The following is a 25,430-nucleotide window of genomic DNA, read 5'->3' as shown; positions in this document are numbered from 1 at the left end:
AATAGTTCATGTAGAAAGTATTAAAGTTAAGAAACAGTGCATCCAGCTCATAAGTCTTATTTATTATTTTATTACGTGCAATATGTATTTGTTATATCGTGAACAAACTTAAACTTTATCTAGTATAAAAGATTTATTAAACAAATTAGTAAGCAAAGTTCAATTTTCAGATCAGAACAAGAGTTCTTGACAATAGGTGAAGGAATAGTTCATGTAGAAAGTATTAAAGTTAAGAAACAGTGCTTCCAGCTTATAAGCCTTATTTATTATTTTATTACGTCCCATGTGTATTTGTTAGATCGTAAACAAACTTAAACTTTAGTAAATTACTTAAATTAGTAAGTAAAGTTCAAAAACCTCTGTTTTCTGGTTGCTGGCGCCACCGTAAGACCTATCCGACAAATTCACTTCTACAAGTAGAAAACTGTAATGATTTGCTATCCAGACTTGACAAACTGTCCAGTAGAGGGAACAAGTCTTTTCTCTAAATACCTAAGTACTCAAATAATCATTCAACACTAAACTGTAAGGCAGAAAATTAACGCTTTTCCCACAAAATTTTAGTTTCTCTCTAAAACTAATACCAGCTTAAGTGTTCCAAAAATATCATCCAGATATTATAATAATGGATGTGGAGGACGAGTGCACACGTTTAAAACCGTGTAAATTTGGGAATCGATAAAACTCTCATCGCCTGGCGTAAGTGGTTTATCTTGGAATCCACTAAAATACGCGGCGCATTAGTTTACCCCAAATACTCCATAAATATTTTATATGTTTTGTTAATGGTTTATTTAGGGAGACTGGAAATGGATGAGTAGCTAAAATTGTCTATATTGCTAACATTAAGTGGCGCCGTATTAACTAAACTTTTCCTCCATCTTGGTCGCTGATTTAACAAAATCGTATAAGGGACTTAAACAGCTCTAATAAGAGCAAAAAACAATAAATCTACATGACACTCTATAGAGCTTATAATCCACTGGTGCCTAAATGTCTAGCAAATGGAACCACCTACTATAACATAAACTGGAACCCAATTTAATTGTCCGAATGTGTGTAAGTTGAAAGTTACACATATTCAGGATGGATTGCTTATCATTAAATCGTGTTGTACCTAACAGGTCGTAAACGGACACATTCCTAGCTCAAAAACCAGACCGGTTGGTTCGTCTTCTCTCTTTCCTGTCCAATTAATTAACGAAAAAACAAATTTGAGCGGAGTCATTAAAACAATTCTCCGATCTTTAAGAGTCCGATGACTCAATTATAAGCGATTAATTTAACTGGTTTAAATTAACCGGAATAAAACACGTAATAAAAAAAGGGAAAAATCGTGGAGAGAGGGACAAAATTCCGTCGGTTTGTGACCTGTTAATCACGCGAACGGCTCAGCTTTAAATGGTGAGTTTTTCTTAGGAGAACCACGTAATCTGATATCTTTTTGAGACAGGCCGTTGGGTTAAAATTAATGTTATGCCCGTACATCGCAGTCCATCTTTCCACGGAACTATGGACTTTATCAAGATGTTAGCTTGTTTAATAGGCCTTGTTCGTTTGTCTCTTTCTCCTGACCACTAATTTATTAGTTATAATTTGCCACGATTATTTTATCCTTCTCGGTATTCATCATTTTTAATGTCCGATACCATCTTTATACGTGTCACTTTAACCTCATTCCCATTTCTGTTGCAGGTAGCCATGCTCTTGGAATTACAATAACGAACATCCTGAAAAGTGTATTACATTTGTTGGTAAACTTACAATGTTTATTAACAACAGTCTAATTAATTTCATCTTCATATACCGGAAGTCAAATAAATATTGAGATGACGTGACAACTGCAAATATTGCATTGATGCAATGCAAGTACCATGTTGTAGGCCTGAAGATGTCTTAGGATAAAAACGCTCGTCACCACAAGATTTCTAAAAATATTGCTTTTTATTTTATTATGCTCTTTCAGTGTAAAAATAAATTTGACAGGCACGTGACATTTCAACCAATAAGATGACCATTTTTTTCAGCTCGATGAGTTTGAACTGTCAAATGTCAATTTACTGTCTTATTCTACTCGCAAAATCTGTAAAACATATCCGTATGCTCCACCAGTAATTTTAAAAGTTTAAATTTAGACTGTGAATGTTTAATAGTATGCACCTTAAAGGAAATCACACTCTGAACTTCATAATGTCATACAGCAGTGAATAAATTGAATTTAAGACATTTAATTGACATTTGACAGTCTCATGCTGCCAAAATTGACAAAATTTAGAGGGCTGTCACAATAGATTTCGACGCCCTCTAGCAGCTGAACAGTGAGTCTGTCTTCTCTATACTTTTGGAAAGCTGAGAGTTTGGACTATCTTGTATCTTCAATGTTATTTGGACGCAAGTCTTCCAATAACAGAGTTATAAAGTGTTAAAGCAAACGCTGTTAAAATGGTTTGATTTTGAATATACTTTACTTTTGCCGCCCTTTAGCAGCCAAATAATAACTTCGGTTATTCCTCTTTTCACCAATCTGACAGTTATCACATGACGTGCGTTAATCGTACACAATAAAAGTCACGTGATCATCGCGTCAAATATAAGTTTGCGTTGTCTAGCGAGGACTATACAGGTGTGGTAAATCCAAAACCGACCATAGGAAAACCGTGAAACTGACAGAGAAACGTAGATAATTACATGCGCGGGACAAAGACAGAAAACGAAAAAAATATCAAGTAGGCCAAAAAATTAATTTTGTCGACGGGGTGGATTTTGGCAACAGCGCGCTGAAAATATGGCCTACTTGGTATTTTTTTCGTTTTCTGTCTTTGTCCCACGCATGCAATTATCTACGTTTCTCTGTTAGTTACACGGTTTTCCTATGGTCGGTTTTGGATTTACCACACCTGTATACTAACACAACTCATACATAAAGTTACCAGAAGCATCTAAAATTATTTTCAAGATGCCAGAGGTTTTATAAATATCTTTCAAACCTGTCAAAGATTTATTACGAATGACAGGTGCCTCTAGAATCATTTAATCCGTATACAAACTTACTTATTACTTACCTTAGACACAATAATTATCCTAGAATCAACTTGTTTAGTAAGAAACCAAATTTTTCCTTAAACATTTGTCTAAATTGTCTGTGCACAGAATAGTAAATTCCATCCACTCAATTGGGGCAGTTCTTCAAAGACGTAAAACTGAAAAAGAAGAAGAACCTAATTATTGTGCTAAATATGCACGTGACACAAGAAAACGTTGATTTTTAAACTGCTTACAGTCCTATCTTGGCCTTTTGCTCTAGAATATGGGATTTTAAGTAGAATTTGAATGCATACATGCACGAACGAATTTTTTGACATTTGGTTAGGTTAGGTTACGAAATTTTTTGACATTTGGTTAGATAAAACCACCGCCTACTATACTAGACATTCCAATATGGCGGGAATAGTGGTGACATTTTGTATTGTGTAAATTGAGTTTTTTGAGGATTAGATGAATTTTTACGGTTTAAAAATACAAAAATAATTTTGAATGAATGTACTTGTAATAACATAAGAACCATTTACCAATTTTGCTTACCTAGTTTCAAGGATTTACAGATTTTCTTACATTGAACAGTGTTTAAACTAGTTTGCTGTGTGTTGTACTTTCCAGCACAAATTTGTTTAGGCTGGACTTGATTGTGTACAAAAAAGCTCTATCTATACATGTCTGGATCAGGAATAAACCTTTCTTTGATTTTTCACTCACAACTTGCAATCAACTACACGAAATAATAAAAAAAAACATATTTCTTACTGCATCTGCATACGTTTGTGTATAAAACGAAAGTGACATTTCTAGAATAGAGGGCGGTGATAAAACGAATCAAGTCGGCTGAGAAACGTCACATCTGACGTTTAGTTCCATGAAGCTATTAATGTACTGTTCTAATCCTGCAAATTCGTATTGGCGTTCTAGAGATTTCTTTTTCGACAAGACGTCATTATTCATCCGAAAAATCGTCTAGTGGTAAATAATAGCGTTATCATGCGGTGTGTGTGTGTATATAATATGATTTGGTGGTGGTATTTCCCTCGGGAGCAGTCAGAGTGGATTGCGTGTTGTTTAGCCATAACGGATCGAGGCAGATTTAATGAGGTTTTTATGCAGCCATTGACACTCTTTTGTCGAAATAATGACTTTAGGGTTGCCGGTCGTCGGGGGTATTGTTGCCCCGTAACGCTTTTGTTACGCCTTTTGTGCAGCATCCCCATGTTCGTGACCGTTCTGGTTTCGGCTTCTAAATGGTTTTGGTGTCGTTCTACTTTTAAAACGCTATTAAGGTTGAACGGTGGACAATTATTCGGGTGCTCTATACTCAAAAGGCTGATGCGCCACCCTTCAGATTAATTCTACGAATTTTCAGCCTAATTTAGATCGAATTATGGGTGACAGCTTTAAATGCAAAGCCATCTATTGTTTGACTGGGATGTTTAATGTCAAACTATTGCCTGACATTTCATGGAACAGTCAATGAAGTGGAGGTTGACGACAATGGATTGAACACAGTTAAGTCCAAAGCGAGTTGAAATTAAATCAATTCGGCGAAACGATTATTAAAATTGAGGTTTAATAAATTCGCAAAAATCGTTATCGGGTCGCGGGACAAGTACCAATTAATTTCGGGCAAAGTGGCGAAAGGAATGCGCCGAGTAATTACCGTCGAACGAATATAGAGCCATTTCGGCCTTAATTTCCATGGAACTCGCGCTTGCATGCCGGACACGTCTCGGTGCATGTAAAAAGGGATGCCAACATAAACACCTGAAATACCCCAATATCGTTAACAAATGGCCGTACACGTTTAAAGGTGGGTATAATAGCGACGAGTCAACAATTACGCCGTGACGTAAGCCATTAATTATAACCTAACCTGTGGTTAGGACTTAACAAGCTGTCACTAGTAGATTGTTAGCGCGTTATTTATGAGAATTTAAACGCGGACGATGTGGAGTGCAGGCCGAGAGAACGGAAAACGCGGAGGTATATTATTGTTTTAATTAATTTCACCCGTGAGGTAATGGACATTTTTCGGAACGGGGAATAAAGCGCTTTCCATCTCAGAACGGTCACGAGTTCCATGTCCGATCTAGTTGAATTATTTCTTAATCGATAACCCCACTAACTTGGCAACGATGCTCTCTAAAACCAAAAAAAATGTAATCATTGACCGTAAATCGGCGATTACGCTAATTAGTACCCGATAAAATGGCACCTTTCCGCTAATTACTAATTCTCGTTTTATTGCTCGCGTCCCGAAAGATCCTCAATTTACATATACATTTAAAGGTATTAAGTTACAAACAAACCCACGTCGTCACAGGTCTCGGCGATCCTCTTATTTATTACCCGCAAATACATTTAAAGTATCGCATGGTAATATGAGCACGTCCTGTGGCACCTTTTAAATTCGGGATTAACTTTAATTAACGAGTGACCGGTTTGCCATTATTCCATCTTGATGCCTAATGAATTTATTGATTTCCATTGAGCATGTTAATGAAACTAGACAAGCTACAAAGGAGGTTGGTATAGTTTGTTGGTATCCCCAATATTGAAAATGACACAATTATTGCACAAGTGTGTGTAAGCCTCCTTGATCCCGACATATGAAAAAAGTGACAGTCGTTTGACGTCTTGTTTGATTTGACAGTAGAGTGAACTTACGTCATATATTTCATAACAAATTAATTTTTTAAATGAAATTAATTACGAGCGTAACCGGACAAACAAAAAACACTTTATCTCTCTCAACAAGTTAATAAACTCAACAATCAAAGGGCATATCAATCAGAGAGCTGGTGGTAAGGAGAAACAGAGAGAGAGAGAGTGTAAAAAGCGAGGCAAAACGAAGAGAGATAGCGGCCGTCAAATTCCACCTTGATTGGTTGTTAGCCAGAAAATTAATAGTGTTTTTTGTTTATTTTACATGTTAATTGTGTAAAATTCACGCGCTTATTTATTCATGGGTTGCCCCCCCGCCGTGCGGCCGCATAATACATCTCTCTTTAGAGGCTGCCATGACGGGCCGATTTTTTATTTTTAGGGTTGCCGGCCTGCCGCTGGGCTGCGCTGTCTGGCATCGTATATCTCTCGTGTTTGACATCTTGATATACACTGTTTAAGGTACCCAGATATTACTTTTTAAAACTGATAAAGCCAATATTTACATCTTCAGTAATTAAGGTTGGAATCTTGATTGAAGTTTTACGGTCGATTCGTCTGACTGACGCCCATCTATGCGCATCTAACCGTCTCTATGCCTTTCTCTAAATATCGTTTGGTATCAAAGTAGGCATTTCTTAGGCGTCCATATTTTTGCAATCACACCAAAATTTGACAGCTGTCACCACTCACCGTCATATTGCGTATGTGCTTCAATAGTGCGTTTCCAGTTTTCCAGTAGGTCTCCATCTTAAAAGGGAGAAGACATGGAATTTGTCATTCCTTCAAAAGCGGTTTCGATAGAATCCGTCAACAGAGGGAGCCTTTTTTTATTTATTTTTTCATTTACTAGCTGTCAATGTTGTCAAATCTGCCAGTCTGTCAACAGACATCAATGACATACATTTTGAATGTGTTACAATGTTGATACAAATTATACTTTATACTTGTGAAAGCCCACCAAATTACAAGACTTATCTATAGTAGAAGGCAATATATCGGCCGATGCACGACATTGACGTTTAACGCGCCTCGTTGCCAGATGTTTAGTTTTTTCATTATAACACGAACTTTACATAAATTTTGTTTTTATTTATTTCTTATATAGAAGTTGACGCAGTTTTTTAACAGAGAATTTTGAATAACAATATTAGTCAATATTGAGTTTTTTCTGTAAGCAGTTTTTAGTCAAGTCATCAACAACAAAAACAAAAACAGGAAACGGTCAACTAGCAATCTGGCAACAACGCACACAACTCGTTAAACGTCGAGATCGAGGACCATCAACACTGGGCTATCTCAATTCAAAATGGCGGAAATTGCAAATGGCGCCTATTAGAGTATATACGAGTTTAGGCTGGTTTTCTACTAATTCGAGGATGGGCAATTCAGTGGTGACGTTTATTTTCCGGTAGCTGTTGTACAAACCTGATTTTTTTTAAATTTCTCGAATTGGATGACAGATACGTCAAATCTGACTGCGGGGATGGATTCCCCGTCTCCAAATTAGTCGAAAACGAGTACAAACACGACCCCTCTATCTTAAACCAAAATGGCGGAAATTGCAAATAGCGCCTATCAGCGCCATTTTGAAATTTTCCAAAAAAATTGAGTTTGGCTGGTTTTCTACTAATTTGAGGACGGGCAATTCGGTGGTGACGTTTATTTTCCGGTAGCTGTTGCGCAAACCTGAATTTTTCAAAGTTTCTCGAACTGGATGACAGATACGTCAAATCTGACAGCGGGGATGGATTCCCCGTCCCCGAATTAGTCGAAAACGAGTACAAAAACGACCCCTCTATCTTAAACCAAAATGGCGGAAATTGCAAATGGCGCCTATCAGCGCCATCTTGAAAATCGTTTATTTTTCTGTAGCTGTTGCACCAACCTGAATTTTTCAAAGTTTTTCGAACTGGATGACAAATACGTCAAATCTGATCCGAACTGTACATACATTTTGTTTTTATTTACTTCTTATACAGGGTAATTCAAATTCGACCCTCACCATTGGGATCTCGGAAACTATAGGAGATACGAGAAAGTTTAAATTGGGGCAAAGTTGCGCAATGTAAAGCTCAACCAAATGCAGTTTTAAAAATTTCGATTTTCCGAGTACTTCCGAAGATATCCGAAAAAAACTGAAAATTTGATTTTTTGTTTTTATTTATTTCTAATCTTATTTGAAGAGATATTCCAAAACTAAAAGCACCTTTTCATTGCCACTTTTTCTCAGCTATTCGATGATGGATCCAAATTTGCCACACGACGTTTCGTTTTTTGGCAGCCATCATCAACTTTCTTTTTTCTTATGGGCGCCATATTGGATTTTTAGCCCACCAAATAGTACGTTTTATTCTGATTTTAGTGATGTATAATAACTTATGATTTGCTTCATAAATAACAAAATAATTCAATAAAAACTATTTTTACTTTAGTTATTGGCTTTGAGTTAATGGACCGTTTCATAAAATGTCATTATTTGACAGTACTTGTCAAACACGATAATTCGGACGATCATTAGAGCTTTTAGAGATTTTACCTTAGTTAGCTTTGAGTTAATGAAAGGTTTTATGAAGATTACTTGGTAGTAGTACTTGTCACACGCAATTGGCCTGAACATACTTAGTCACAAAGGTGTACACGTGACTTGACTTAAACCGGTTTATTCACTCGAAGAGCTTAGGCCTCTCGCTACGCTTGTGGACCTAGTTGTTCTTTTCGTGAATAAAAAATAGTTTAAGTCACTTGCTGCAAAGTAACTATTAAATCACTCTGAATGACATTCGCCTATTTACAGATGTAAATAAACAAACATCAATGTTACATCTACGGGGCGCGGTGCAAATTTAATAGAACTGTAATTTTAGTTTTTTTTTTTAATATAAGAAGTCGAAATTTAATAAAATACTGTATAAGACACGTGACTTAAACCGGTTTATTCACTCGAATAAATATGAATGAATAAAAAATGGTTTGTCACTTCCAAAATAAATAACTATAAACTTGCACTTAACATTATAAAAAATTGAAATTTGGCAAAAAATTAAGTTCCTAAAATGATGATCTTTCTCTTGGAAACATAAATAAGCCTTTTAAGTTAGAGATAATGCTAACAAATCTCTTTTTCTGATTAACCTAAATAGTTCAGCAATGCTTGTATAATAATAACATTTTCTGCGGGGGTTTCTTTTCTAGATACATTTTTAACTATGATTGACGCTCTAATGATCGTCCGAATTATCGTGTTTGACAAGTACTGTCAAATAATGACATTTTATGAAACGACCCATTAACTCAAAGCCAATAACTAAAGTAAAAATAGTTTTTATTGAATTATTTTGTTATTTATGAAGCAAATCATAAGTTATTATACATCACTAAAATCAGAATAAAACGTACTATTTGGTGGGCTAAAAATCCAATATGGCGCCCATAAGAAAAAAGAAAGTTGATGATGACTGACAGAAAACGAAACGTCGTGTGGCAAATTTGAATCCATCATCGAATAGCTAAGAAAAAGTGGCAATGAAAAGATGCTTTTAGTTTTGGGATATCTCTTCAAATAAGGTTAGAAATAAATAAAAACAAAAAATCAAATTTTCAGTTTTTTTCGGATATCTTCGGAAGTACTCGGAAAATCAAAATTTTTAAAACAGCATTTGGTTGGGCTTTATATTGCGCAACTTTGCCCCAATTTAAACTTTCTCGTATCTCTTATGGTTTCTGAGATCCCAATGGTGAGGGTCGAATTTGAATTACCCTGTATAGAAGTTGACGCAGTTTTTTAGTAGAGAATTTTAAATAACAATATTAGTCAATATTGAGTTTTTTTTTTGTCTCTCTCTGTAAGCAGTTTTTAGTCAAGTCATCAACAACAAAAACAAAAACAGGAAACGGTCAACTAGCAATCTGGCAACAACGCACACAACGTCGAAATCGAGAAGGTCACGTCAGAATTGCGTTCAGTTGATAAGCGCGTGTTAGAAAGAGAGCGCTACAGGTCGCAACTAATCGCTAAGCAATACGAATGCATTTTCAAAACGTCAATACATAAGTGTGTCATGTCATGCAAAACGCCCTCTCGCGTCAAAATTATCATAACAGCTTTGTCCAATCTGTCAAAACGCGATTTCATACAGTTAAATTCATATAAACTAAATTCCTTCCTAACCTAAAACAAACTGGCTCTATGAAACACACGTAATTCTATAGAGTTCAGTTAATACATTTAATTGAATGTAAAAATGACAGTATAAACGTCAGACTGTATTAAAATGAATAAAAACAAGCCACGTGGTGGTGATATTGAGTTGTATAGTGGGTGACGAACACATAAACACCGAGACATAATAATACCGGCATTGGCCCACGCAGAAGCATTTTTCTTTTAATATGAAGTCTTTATTAAACGGGGCGAGATTCTTTTATGGGGGACTCTTATTTATAATTCCACCGTATACGGAATAAAAAGGTCTACCGAGAAAGTGTCGGAGCCCCGAGACAGCTGTTGGGGGCGCAGCGGGCCGGTTGGCTGCCCGCTGCGCGGTGTTTCGCCTCGAATTTTCTCTAAACGGTAAACTTCAAAAAATCTAGTAGTTAAATTATCAAGCAGTGTTTGGAAATGACAGACGACAGTTGACAAAGTAAAACCATTGAAGAGTAACGTTTTGACTAGAGATAATACCAAATACCGGTACTTTCAGTTTGACTAATATCCAAGATTTCATCTCGTTTCAATCCATTTTAAACGGTCTAAAATCGTTTTCTTGACCCGTAATTATTCCCAAACGAGAGGCCAGACGATCATTAGGAGCCATTATCGTCATAATCGCCATTATTGCCATGATTGTATGCAAATACGGGACCCATTTCTGCGTCACACATCTGCGAGAAAATGAGAAAGAACCGATCGAACCCACCTCAAACCCCCTGGCCGGCTTAAATCGTCTAAAACACTGTAATTATCCCCATATAAATGGGAGAGGTAACGTTTAGCCCAATTTATAGACCCCATCAATTATATAATTCAACGGCAGTTTGCGTTATCCAGTCAATTAATAATACCACAAAAATAGGTTTGAATTTTTTAAACCACCCTAAAATTATGTTAAATGAGACACGACTACCAGACTACAAAGCATTTCCAGTCTAGAATATGTGGTCCATGGTTTTTTAGAGAATGACATCTGTCAAAATGTGGTCACCTGTCTCTTGCAATTTCAGCGTTTACAACTCTCTAGAATAGTCTACGTTTGATTTACTAAATTTTTAAAGTTTAAACCACATTTTAAAGGTCACGTGACCAATTTTGACAGGTGTCAACTGGCTTTTACGGTTTTGAAAGCTTTAAAATTGCATAATCAACGTCACGTGACGTGTATTTTGCAATTTCAGCTTTTACAACTGTCTTGATTTAATTCCCCGAATGATCAACGTTTAAATTACATTTTAAAGTCACGTGACTGTTTTTGACAGGTGTCAACTGGCTTTTACAGTTTTGCAAGCTCTACAATCAATGTCACGTGATGTGTCTCTTGCACTTTCTGCTTTTACAACTCTCTAGAATAGTCTACGTTTGATTTATCAAATTTTTAAAGTTTAAATCACATTTTAAAGGTCACGTGACCAATTTTGACAGATGACAACTGGTTTTTACACTATTGCAAGCTCAGAATTGCATTATCAACGTCACGTGACGTGTATTTTGCAATTTCAGCTTTTACAACTGTCTTAATTTAATTTACCAAATGATCAACGTTTAAATTGCATTCTAAAGTCACGTGACTGTTTTTGACAGGCATCAACTGAACTTTACAGTGTTGCAAACTCTAAAATTGCATAATCAATGTCACGTGATGTGTCTCTTGCAATTTCAGCGTTTACAACTCTCTAGAATAGTCTACGTTTGATTTACTAAATTTTTTAATTTTAAACCACATTTTAAAGGTCACGTGACTGATTTTGACAGATGGCAACTGGCTTTTGCACTATTGCAAGCTCAGAATTGCATTATCAACGTCACGTGACGTGTATTTTGTAATTTCAGCTTTTGCAACTGTCTTAATTTAATTTACCAAATGATCAACGTTTAAATTTCATTTTAAAGTCACGTGACTGTTTTTGACAGGTGTCAACTGGCTTTTACAGTTTTGCAAGCTCTACAATCAATGTCACGTGATGTGTCTCTTGCACTTTCAGCTTTTACAACTCTCTAGAATAGTCTACGTTTGATTTATCAAATTTTTAAAGTTTAAACCACATTTTAAAGGTCACGTGACCAATTTTGACAGATGACAACTGGCTTTTGCACTATTGCAAGCTCAGAATTGCATTATCAACGTCACGTGACGTGCATTTTGCAATTTCAGCTTTTACAACTGTCTTAATTTAATTTACCAAATGATCAACGTTTAAATTGCATTCTAAAGTCACGTGACTGTTTTTGACAGGCATCAACTGAACTTTACAGTGTTGCAAACTCTAAAATTGCATAATCAATGTCACGTGATGTGTCTCTTGCAATTTCAGCGTTTACAACTCTCTAGAATAGTCTACGTTTGATTTACTAAATTTTTTAATTTTAAACCACATTTTAAAGGTCACGTGGCTAATTTTGACAGATGACAACTGGCTTTTGCACTATTGCAAGCTCAGAATTGCATTATCAACGTCACGTGACGTGTATTTTGTAATTTCAGCTTTTACAACTGTCTTAATTTAATTTACCAAATGATCAACGTTTAAATTGCATTCTAAAGTCACGTGACTGTTTTTGACAGGCGTCAACTGAACTTTACAGTGTTGCAAATTCTAAAATTGCATAATCAATGTCACGTGATGTGTCTCTTGCAATTTCAGCGTTTACAACTCTCTAGAATAGTCTACGTTTGATTTATCAAATTTTTAGTTTAAACCACATTTTAAAGGTCACGTGACCAATTTTGACAGATGACAACTGGCTTTTGCACTATTGCAAGCTCAGAATTGCATTATCAACGTCACGTGACGTGTATTTTAAAAATCAAAGGCAATTTGAGGCATTTTAGGCAGTTTAAAGACATTATCACTCTGAAGCATTTTAAGCAACAATAGAAGCATTCATCACGTTAATAGATATACGTTGAAGTTTGACAAATATCAACTCAAGGCAATGAACTGAAACTGGACGTAATTGGAACATAGACACAACAAATGTCAGAGTCAGACAAAACATCAATCTTTGGCTGGTATTCTCCATATAAAGGTAGGACTACTAAATTGGCGAGAGTGAGAATTCCCCATCGTTTAGGCCGCACTTTATACGGTTCAAGTTGGAGATTCGGATCGGGGAATGCAGACGCGAAGAAAATGGCCGTTGGTGCGTCTCGAAAATTAGTCAAAGAGTCACGTAAAAGTTAAGGTGAGCGCAAACCTCCAGATATCTCAATTCCAACTGCACAACACAAAACACATAACCGGGCGTGTGTAATATTTTATTTTGTTTGGGGCCCTATCGGGCGTTATTTATCTCCCCGCGTACGCCCACGCGGCACACACCTGAAAATTAATTTGGAAAAAATCCTTTTCGTCCATCTTTGTGTTTATTATAAACGGCCTCTTTAAATCTGTCTCTATCCCCCTCTCGCTCACACAACCCCATTATTAAAATACGGATAATGTCCGGCATTTATTATCCTCGATTATGATGTACTCGTATTCTCAGAGAGGTACAAAGTGATGGTAATGGAAGCTTTCTTATTAACGCTGTCTCGCTTGAGAGATTGCTTATTATTATTCTTGCGTTTGTTTAGCTGAATAGGCAATTTACGTTTCGTCTTAGTGTCTTATTTTCTCTTTTATTGCCAACCTCCTTCAACTATTCCAAACCATTTACGAGTAGAAATACCAGGATTTTCATAATTCAACTAATTAACAATAATAAAACAGTAAACTTGGTGGCATTCAGTTTGAATTCATTGAATACGGATAACCTTTCCAGTTGAGCTGACTTGCAATTCATTGATTTTACTCAAATGTTTGCCATAGTTGTTTAAACTGACACAAGCAATTCAAAAAGTGACACATGTCATTATATAATTATAGTATAATTTCAGTTCAAAATGTATCTGAATTTATATTTGGTTAGTTCCATATTACGAGCTTATTATCGATATTCTGGTTTGAACGTGCTGACAGTGACAATTAAATCAGGTTTTTCATAATTTAGCTAAGCCTATTTAAAAACTAGGAGTGAGGGTGAATTAGGTTGGCAGAAATGATCAAAGTATGATTTACACAGCAGAAATCATAACCGTTTTCTTTCGTTTTGTGATTTCGGATCCAAGCGCGTTATGATTCAAAAGTCACGTGACCACCATGTGATGTTAAAATTATGGTGTCATGTGATTTTTAAATCATAACGCGTTCGTTTCCGAAACGTATGCCAATGTTACTCATAATCAAATCTAGGGATTTTGTTTAGTAACTTTTGTTTGTGTATGTCAGGCTTCTTCATTCACGCTTGCTAGTTTTTAAATAAACTTTTCCGTCGACCACGTATTAATAAACTGCTCGTCAAAAAGAATGGGACAGCAAAATGTTTGCTCTTTTTTGAGCGGCAAGTTGATTTACTTGATTCTAATAATTTTTTTATTATATTTTTTTAATTTCTTTAAAATGTGGGGACTTTTGATTCTCCTGTTTAAAATTAAACAATTTCTTTAGATCTTTTGTGGAAGAAGAGCGGGATTAGCAAATTTACACTTAAAACTACCCAATGTAGGTAAAAAACATACACTGCGGGATACAGGGTGACCCAAAAAAAAAAATTGAAAAGAAAATCATATGTTTTATCATAAATCTTAGCATGTTCAGTAATTTTAATGGAAAATAATGATATTCAATAGAGAAGCACACTATTTGTTTAGTAATCCAATTCATATCTCTAGACGTTTTTGCCAGTTTGGCGATTAAGGGCCGTTTACAATATTTATTATTATTATTTTTTTTTTAAAAATGGTTCTTTTTAATTCTCTTGTTTTAAATTTAACAATTTCTTTAGATCTTTTTCGGATGAAATATGGGATTAGAAAAATTACACTTAAAACTACCCAATTTATTTAAAAACTTATAAACTGCATTCATACAGAGTGAACCAAAAAAAAAAATCAAAATAAAATCTTATGTGCATGCATTTGTAGACGTGTGTTGAGTACCATAGCAACACGCTAGTGTCAATAGTGTTTTTTGGGTCACCCTGTATTTCGCAGTGAATATTTTTTACTTAAATTGGGTAGTTTTAAGTGTAAACTTGCTAATCCCGCTCTTCTTCCACAAAAGATCTAAAGAAATTGTTTAATTTGAAACAAGAGAATCAAAAGTAACCACATTTTAAAAATTTTGCATTAAATTTCGTAAACGGCCTTTAATCGCAAAACTGGCGAAAACCTTTAGAGATATTGACCGCAAGACTCGATTGTAAAACGCAAAAATTTTTTTGCCAGAAATGGCGTTAGACCAAATTTTTCATTTTTTGACCACACCTCAGTCACACCCTGTATACTCGGATCCGTCGCACCTTTCAAAAAGATCATTTAGGTCATAAGAAAGAGGAAGAAAATACGTTTTAATCCTCAAAAAAATTATTAGAATCAAGTAAATCAATTTGAAGAAGCAGCCGCTCTAAAAAGAGGAAAAATTTTGATTTCCCATTCTTTTTGACGAGCAGTTTAGTTCAAATGACCGAGTTCAGAAAATGTCACCGTGTGACAGCTGAAAATTTTGATTTTAGTTAGTTAAACCAAGTTTTATTTTTTTTTTAGGTATTGAAACTTCTACTGAACAGCTGGTTAATGACACCTGGACCCAAATAATCTTTTACGGGTAAGTGATATCTTGATGACCAGTGTTCCGGACAATAAAACTAAAAAAAAAAAATAGAGTCACTTAGGCCTCATCATAAGTCACCGAAAGCGACAAAACGTTGACGGTATTGGCGCAGCACAATAAGAAAGCAATTTACAAATATTTATTTTCAAAACACAATTTTCACGCCGCATCAGCGCCAAAAGTCGTTTGTATCGCATTATGCGCCATTCAGCCGAGGCGACAATGGAACATGGGCCTTTTGTCGTCAGTTAGCAGTCAGTTGCCCGAAACGATGATTCTATTGTGCGCAGTTTAGGTAGCAAATTAAAAATAAACTATCCGGTTTCGGGGGGAGCTTACCGCGATTTCAGTTTTGCCACCCATCACACATGTCCGTTCACCTACAGCCAGCCATATTAACCAACAAAAAACCGATTCTAATTATAATAAATAAACATGTGGGAGTGATCCCCATTTTAAGGGGGATTGCAAGCAGATCGCTTATACCCGTCCGGGCGTTTAAATTACGCCCTAATCGCAAAAGTTCCCCGAGGAGCAATCCGACAGCATGTCGCGGTTGAATCCCCGATTGTTAAGGCCTGGGGGCTAATCGATTCGATCTTAATTTTTCATCCCTCCACCAATTTCCCCTAGGGGATGTCGCTCGTTCGATAATTGCCGGCTAAGTGCATAAACTCCCCCAATGTGGGCTGAGGGGTGAGACGCGCGAATAATTGGGATTTCATTGAGTTGTTTGTACTAGGGGTGGTAGAGATCAAATGACAAGTTGTGTGTCTTTAATATTATCTGATACTGATGTTAAATTGTGAGTTACTATACTCAATAGCCTGTATAACTAAATTTTTTTTGAAAAATTCTAATACAACCATTATTGAAGTCAAAGAGTCAAACTAGTACTTGAAATCAACGTTAACCTTGCAAAATGATATATAATATATGTCCTCCAGCCGCCATTTTTTTCTAGCCGACGTTTATTAAGCCGATACAATTAATTGATGTCAATGTCAATTTCCTGGAGGACAAACAAACTTGCATTCATATGTCAATTGACAAATAGGGAGATTTCCAAATACAATTTGTTACCAACCTAAGCCAGTGCCTACTTTGACATTTATTCTTTTAGGGTCACATTCAAATTGAACTTGCCAGCTTCAATTTGACGTCCTAGACAATTTTCAAGTTTAAAACTGTATTTCTGATTTGTTCCCAAATTTCCCATAATCAAACAATTATTTTGAAAATAATTCAAATTTTAAGTAAGTTTCTTGCATAACCGCTTGTTGATGTCTCAGAGACATCACTCTTTTTCGCTGCGTTTAACACGAAATTTACGAAAAGATTTTGGTTCTGTAATTACACCAATACTGGTTAACTTTTCTCAGCAAAAGATTAGCTTTTGTCACTAGTGACAGAAGAATTTCTAAATCTTTTCCAGTCAATAGGACCACCTATTCAGTGACTAAACCGCAAGCACAAGAGGTGAACTTATCGTCACTTGACTTGGACTTAAGCCCCTCATTCGGTAAATGGTTTTTTAATTATTTGCTCGAATTGAGCCGGTTAATAGGTGTTTTCGGTGTGTCGGTATCGGATTAAATTTCTGTGAAAAGTGGGGGGGCGACCACACACACAAAACTTGCTTAAGAAGCGTCCTCTTGTTTGGGAAAGCGTCACTAATCCTATTTGTGGCCCGAGCAAATTTGTTTGGCATGCCCAAATTGGCTTACTAGCCGAATCCCTCGGATTAGACGGATCTGGATATCGATACCTTTTAGTAGTTCTTGGGAATGTCAATTCGTTACAAAACAAACGAACCAACACCCCCTCACTGTTATTAATGGATTTTCGCCTTTTTATGTCTTATTAATACCGACCCGCGGGGCCCCCAAAAAATACGAACCCGATTCGAAAATCGCGCTTATTTTAAGGCCGCCAGATAATTTATAAATTCCCGAACAGAGATATGAGCAGGGGCCTCGTTACGGACGCAACAGAGATAGAAATCTGAAAGAATGCCAATGATGTATCGACGAAAAAGGCCGATGTTCGGTTGTTTAAAGTGTTTTTTGTTTAGTTGTGCCGTGTTTTGTTTCGACACGAACAAATGAATGCTACACATCTCGCACTCCCGATGTTCGTTTGTTTTATGGCCTTGTTCTACGGGGCGTTTTAAAATTTTAATGTCCCGTTTAGGCGATTTCGGAGAATTAACCCGGTTTATATACGGAAATTATAGAGATCCCAGACGGCGGGTCTCTGTTTCGCCTGGTATATACCATATTTTACGAAACATTGGCCTTGTCCGAATTAATTTATGGTAAATCTTGAATTATTTTTCTTTTTTACCTAAAAAATTTACATATTACATCTACAAAAAAATCTCATTATTTCAGGTGCAGCATAGGTAGTTTAAGATTTGGTCAGAAAAAGCAGCAAGTTGAGAGCTGCTTGCTATTTTTGTTATTAGAAAACACTTTGGTTATGACAGGCTTTTGAATAAAATATCAAATTATGTGTGTTTCAAAGATAGAGAAGATTATAAGTATTAATAAGCCTTCTTTCCTTTGAAGAGAAAATGCAATAATTAAGGCTTAGAAAATACTTTTTTATTGGTATACGAAATACGCTATAAATTGTTTGCCTTTTGCAACTGTCTAAATCACGTGATCTAGACTGGATTGACAGTTGACATGAAGATCTGGTATTTTTGAGCAGCCGGTGAAAATTTTGCCATGAATTTGGTGTATTGCTGGTTGCCTGAAATACGAGAGATTCAATCTCTCATGCTCCGTCTATCCGGCGAACCTACGGAGTAATAAAATTCGATGGGCGGCCACTTTGGTCGACCCGCATTACACTGTAAAACAGGTACGTAAAAGTGAATTGAGACATGAGACCCGAAAAGTCCTTATATTAGAGAGAGAAGAAGATGTTATATTGTAAAACGGGGCGGGTCAACCCCTCCTAATTTTCGCTTTTATTACTCCGTAGGTTCGCCGGATAGACTATAGATAGTTGAATATTACGAAAAATAATTAATATTTGACAATGACATGTAATATAAAAATATTGTAAATTTAATGTACTTTCTTTTTTTTTTAAGAAATAACAAGAGTGTGTCGTTTTCCAGACTCACCCTGTATGTTTATGTTAGTTAAACTTTCTATAAAACTCTAAATTAATGTATTTTGGTTTTTATACACTGGCACTATAAAGCTTAGTTATCATAACCGCGTTTTGCCTCTGACGTTACTTATTTCCTATTGGTAGAAGCAAATTTGAAAATGACAGCTCGCAAGAAGTTTAAAATTTTCAACTTCTTGCGTCTGTTTCTAGTGTTTTGACATTTTGGACGACGCAGAGGACAAAAGTTATATATCTGAATGGCAAAAATGAAAAAAAATTAATAAACACAGTCACAGCAGAAATGAGGTAGGTTCCCTATGTGTATATTCATATAAAATATAAGTTAATATCTCAAATTTATTTTTAGTTTTTATGTGGCAATTGCCAAGGAACTTTGAGAAGAGAAGATATTTTCATTCATCCTTGTTTTCTTCTGCAAAACATGCTGTATTAGAGCAGAATACCTGTTTAAAACTGTAACAGTTAAGTTAAAAAAATAAACAAAATATTAACAAATTGTGACAACTGACAATTAAAAATATCGTGTTTAGAGGCAACTGTCAGTACCAGATCTGTCAGCTGAAAATTTACTGTTGACCAATAGGAAATAAGTGACGTCAAATGCAGAACGCGGTTATGAGAACTAAGCTTAACTTTATTTTTCTCACCTAAACATCAACAAAATGTCACCCAAACCCGTAAAAAGAATCTGAGGAATTTTTTTGGTAACTTCTGCTATTCTCAAATAAAACGAAATGGGTTGGATTTAGGTATAGGCAAGTAAATTGAAACGTATAGTAATTTTTAATGCTCAAAATGATTACGTAATAAAAAATGTGGGTTTCTATTTAAAAAACTTGAAATTTTTCATTTTTTTTAGTGGCAAGTTTATGATTTTTGTTTGACGACCCTGTATACAATTGACGCACCCTCAGTTTAATAAAACGATCCTTTATTTACAATAACCCAAAGTTTCATTGCAAAATGAAATACGGTTTTGACATAGTACAAAAATATGTTGAGCGTTGCAACTGTCACTTTTTTGGAAATACATCCAATATTTCGAAAACGGCTAGAGATAGGCATAGGGCATTGTACACAAAAGTTGGTCAGAATTTTGTGAGGAATCCAAATATGTAATAATATATAGGGTGTTCTATTTAAAATAAGAAAGTTGTGATCGACTTCTTGAAAATATTTTAGTTAGATTGGGCATGCCCACATCAGTATCCTGCCAAATTTTCAAAACTCTTCTATTTATATTTTTTCCAATATCAATCGATGTCTTTCGTAGTGGGACACCCTGTATAAAAACGAGTTATTTTTAATAGAACCTGTGGTCACAGGTAAAAAATTTCGACGTGTTAATTTTGACGTTTCGGCCCCGAGTCGACTTGATTAATTAACTTTAAATTAACGGTGAAATTAAGCTTAATGATTTAACAAGCAAGAACATATCGAATTAATATACCTTTTAAGCACGGTGCGTCCGGGCCACAGGTATAATATAATACAAATCGGGGCCCCACCACAAAAAAAAAAAGACGAAGAAAAGGAAAGAACTCGGTTCTGGGTTTCATTAGTAATCTAATCTCAAAACTTGTTAAATCGCTTGTCTCTTTCTCGTTTATTCGTGTTGCTTACGAGCCCGTTTAAACGCTCGACAAGTGTATTGTAATAAAATATATTTATTTAGATTGAGCGTGTCGAACAATGGCCGACCCACCGATATATGTAAAACTTTAATTGTAATCACTACAAAAGAACTAATAAAATCAATTTATTATGGGACCCCGGCCCGATTATTGAACCTGTCCAATAAATCAAAACCGTGTATAGTTAATAAACGGTTTGATTAAAACGTTCTTGACCCTTGTCGAACAGCGATGAACTGGGAGAGTGTTTTGGAAACACCTGTTTCCAGACTGCTTTTTGATTAAAACCCCTCATATATAGTATATTATTCAACGAGCTTTTTATGATAGCCATCACCACCAAATCTCCCGTGGGATTAATGGCCATAAAAAACGAGGATAATACTATACTTTGTCCACTACCACTAATGCCAAGTGCAGGCAAATTAGAAGTTGATACTCTTTTATGTAGATACTGTTTCTTTCTCATGATAGTTGATTTAACATAATAAAATAAATTTTCTCGTTGATACAAATACAAACAGTGGAACAGCAAAGTCACTAAATCATATTCATTATGTAATTTTGACCTAATAAATATGATTTAGTGTACTAATCTAAATTAAGTTATACTAATATATAATTAACAATAATTTCTAACTAGTACCTACATTAAGGACATACTAAAAAAGGTTTGTCGGGATACATTTTAATTTATAAACAGAAAATTACTTAGAATTATTGATTGTTACATTAACATTGGAGCAATTATTGAAGTTTATAGTAGGTATCGGGTTAATATCGAAATTATGTGTAGAAACAGTAGAAATATTTTGAATATTTTCAACTAACTTTTGGGTGCCTTGTATAGAGTTACTGAGTTTTTCAGCAGTGGTAACCTTATTAGTCATTGATTCGTGATTGTAGCAGAGGAACGGCGAAACGAATGTCCAGAATACTTTTCTGGATTAGGTAATTGTAAAAAGGATGCGATATTCCTACCCATGGCCGTAAATTTGTCAATTTTCTGTGCAGCACACTTTCCGTTTTGATACGACAGAAATAAACTATCTAACTTGGTAACTCTTCCGCGTAAATCAATATATTTTTTGCAAATTTCATAAAATTTGCCGGTTATTATAAATTTTCTCGATACGCCTGTTTTCGTTTGTGGTATGGTAACCAGCAAAGATGAACCAAGATCGTTTACATCTGCAAGTTTCATAGAATAAAGTTCATGTCCTCTGCAAGCACCCATTATGCCCATTATAAGGGCAACCTAAATCAAGACACTTCAGGATAAATAATAATGAGATGGTTTTTATATTTTTTTTTACCTTTATTGCAAGATACTTTGTGTCTTCAGCATTATGTAAAAATCTATTGACTTCTTCTGGAGTAAAAATAGCAGCTTTTTTCGCTTGAAATCCGTGATTTTTCCTTTTCAGTAAGGCTCGTAGTTTAACATAAGTTTCAATATTTATGGAGTGGTTGATGTCTAGCGTGCTCCTTAGCATAGAATAGGTGGTCCACAATGTAGATGGTTTGTATTTCGTGGACAGTTCATTGAAATAAACCAATAAAAATCTCTCAGAAAATGAATTAATCTGCTTAGTACTTCTCCAATCCATGAAACTTTTGTAAGTTGACAAGTACAATGATTTCGATTTTTCTGGTAGCAAATTTGTACTTGTCGTTTTGGCAGCCTGTATAATTTCTGGTGGAGTGCAACCTGGTTCCGTATCACTATCCGAACTCATTTTTAACAAGAATTACTGCGAAAAAAGCAAATATTTCTTATAAAATTACCAAATTAAAATTGAAATCTGCCATATCAACTGAAATGTCAAACTCGATACGATTAGGATCGCGTATAGAATGGCCGTCGGTGTACAAGTCGTGACAAAATTTGGGAAAAAATGGATCACGTGAACAGTTTATTTACATAACTATATGGTGGCATGTGACAAAGGCCACGGTGCGCACACCAGCCCAATTTCTGAACGCACCCCCAGCGTTGCCGCCTACGACCACAAATGCACTGACGTTGTCAATGTCAACTTAAAAAACCACAGAACTAAGGACGGTAATACACCAAAAATATTTCAAATATAAATTATGGAATTTACCTAATGATTTGGCAAACTCCTGTACTGTGTTACTGCGGTGTATTTGTTAAGAAAATGGTATTCTGAATTAGCAGTAATTGCAAAGACATAAGTGAATGTCTACATGCAAGAAATACCGCATATCCCATGTTTTATGCTTGGTGTGCAACCACCTTTAGGTCGAGAGGGAATAATGATCATTATTCCTCTTCATTAATCACTCTGACGCTATATGACCTTAATTTAGCTTCTGTCAACAAGCTTGGTTGGTCGTGGACAAAATTGTTTAAATGTGAATCGAAAGGGTCATAATGACCGTACTAAACCAAAGAGCCCCATAAAGAATTCCCAGTAAAACAAAATAAAGACGTTCAAAACGCGTAATAATCCCGCATAGGTCCCATATTTTTACACCGATTTTATCGTCACCGGTATATGTTAGTATCATAATAAAAAACGTCAAAATTCTTCGACTATCTAGATGGTATCTATATTTTTTTCGGGCTGGATGGGTCCGGTAAATGTGTCGACCCCCGGCGGTTCTGGTTATGCTTTTGTCAAGGATCAAGTCAATCTTTATTGACTCGCTCGTATTTATTCTTTTCCCGTTTGGACACGTTGTCGGTATACGGCGAAACAACGGCCTAATGTTTTTATTTTCTCAGAATCGGACGCCCGTTATAATGACTTATGCGTGTGTTACCGCATTGTTACTGTTTGCACAACATCACCAAAGATAGATGACGCTACTGGTCGACTTGTTCAATATGGTCATCTGGCCAATCATATATTGTCAAAACGTATACAATTTGACAAGTTTACTTTTCCTGTAAATCAACATAAACGACATTATTTTCAAAATAACTAACACTCTTTGAGACACTCTCGCAGATGAAGCTTTTGCGGAAAACGCAGCACAGTGGGTTCTGATTGGTCAAAAACTGTCAAACTTGTCATGCATTCTAATGTCGTACGTGTGGTTTAGAGTGTGACTTTTTTCACCTATACTGTCACAGTCTGATCGACACTTAAATTAAGCTCGGCTTACAAAACGACGGTGCAAACGGGGGTAAATGATACATTAAACTTTATTTGAATTGATATTGCATTGTTGTAGGTACTCATAATCTCATTTTCTCTCTATTTCAGGTTAGGAACGAGAATTTGAAAAACGGTTTTTACTGGATTATTTGGATGTTATTTGGCTACTTTTTCATAGAGAAAAAGTCATATCATTCCATTTGTTTTTTTTTTATTTTTTTTTGGAATTTGAGTCGTGGTGTCAAAAGTAGCCCCCTGGCGCAGAAAGATTCAACTAAATTAACAATATTTTGATTGATTCTTATTGCCCAAGAAATGCTCTTTTCCACAATACCGAATTTGTTAAAATTGGTCAAACCGTTAAGAAGTTAAAACCTAACCTAACCTAACCTAACGCCATCTTTATTTTTGAAATAACAGAAATTTGTTTTTTACAAAAATGATAAATAATTTGTTCCGCTTTAAAAATGAGGAAAAAAAAACTCTAGTTTACTGGGCAAAATTTATAGAAAATGCAATTTAAAAATTTAAGATGGCAGTTACGGCCTCTGGTGGTCATTTTTAGAACTGGAAAATATTTTCCAGCGATTCTTCATGACCGATTTACCTAAAAAATTTTTTACCCCAAAATCATACGACGAACGGTTCCCGAGATATGGTCGAGGAACAGTCTTATTGGGTCACCCGGTACAATTATTATAATTAAAAAAACGAGTTATTTTTGAATTTTCAGATTTTCCAATTTTTTCCGAAAAATTACCGAAAACTTTCGTTGAATTTGAATTTTTAAACAAAAATTATTTATAAATTTATCTCTTCTGTGCAACACATTCCCGGTATAGAAGCTTTAATCTTTCGGTAGCGTGACATTTTTACTATATACGGTATATAGGGTGATCAAAAGACAGTTTCAAGGGCTACAAATTGGTATATTGAACCACCCTGTAACTGTCAAAATAACAGAGTTACGGGCTGTCACAGTAAAAACTGTTAAAATCAAACAACTCAGTTTTAACAGTAAATAACTCACTTATTCGACGTTTTAGGTAAAAACACTATACAGGGTGGTCAAAAGAGAATTTCAAGGGCTACAAATTGGTATATTGAACCACCCTGTAACTGTCAAAATAACAGAGTTACGGGCTGTCACAGTAAAAACTGTTAAAATCAAACAACTCAGTTTTAACAGGAAATAACTCACTTATTCGACGTTTTAGGTAAAAAACTATACAGGGTGGTCAAAAGAGAATTTCAAGGGCTACAAATTGGTATATTGAACTACCCTATAATTGTCAAAATAACCGAGTTATTGACAATACAATGGAGTAGTTTACAAGGTGATTCAATAAATTTTTGTTTAATTTTCTTTTTATAAAAAAATTGCATATATTTTATTCCTAAATAATTCATATGTCAGTATACAGGGTGTCCCAAATTTGAACAACAAACCAAACTTATAATTTTTTATTCGATTTTTAGAATCTGCGTCAAATTCTAGGCCTACTTGATGTAAAATGTTTGTATCGATATTCAATTGTTTTTGCTCTATTAGCAGCCTTACTTTGACCACCCTCCTCGAAAGCTCTAATTCCCAATTTGAGCGAAATTTTCGTGCATTTTTTCATAAAATCGTTCATAACTCGCTTATTTGAAACTTCCTGTATAAACACATTGGTATAACAAAAGAAAGCTAATAAACGGGGCTATCACGTGACGTTGAGCGGGCACGCCTAGGTTATCCCGTTTAGCCGCTAGAGGACGTCAAAGTTGACTCTCGTTTTTTTTTTGCAGTTTTGGCTCAATATCTCAGAAACGTTTCAGGTTAGAGGTCTGAAATTTTTAATAATAACTAATTTTTTTGTAATCACGCACCGTTTGACTTGAAAAATTAAAAACTAGAATTGTCAAGAAATTTTATTTTCAAAATTAATAAAGTTAATAGTAC

The 25,430-nt window shown here is 35.3% G+C and overlaps 1 long non-coding RNA gene across 2 annotated transcripts; it reads right to left on the bottom strand.

The window, feature by feature from the left end:
- Nucleotides 1–1,318: 1,318 nt before the first annotated feature.
- Nucleotides 1,319–3,416, bottom strand: LOC145728760 (uncharacterized). 2 transcript variants are annotated; one of them, XR_014178159.1, is made up of 4 exons: nt 3,279–3,416; nt 3,063–3,200; nt 1,808–1,928; nt 1,319–1,730 (listed from the first exon to the last, which is right to left on the bottom strand). It is a non-coding gene; the product is annotated as an uncharacterized LOC145728760 (long non-coding RNA). The 2 variants fall into 2 exon arrangements; XR_014178158.1 differs by lacking the exon at nt 1,319–1,730 and having other exon boundaries at nt 1,738–1,928.
- Nucleotides 3,417–25,430: the final 22,014 nt, after the last annotated feature.

The sequence above is a fragment of the Ips typographus genome, linkage group LG4, assembly GCF_016097725.1.
Source record: "Ips typographus isolate SLU linkage group LG4, UJ_Ityp_2.0, whole genome shotgun sequence".
NCBI lineage: Eukaryota > Metazoa > Arthropoda > Insecta > Coleoptera > Curculionidae > Ips > Ips typographus.
The sequence above is the reverse complement of the archived record's forward strand: the minus strand, read 5'-3'. Positions and strand labels throughout refer to the sequence as shown.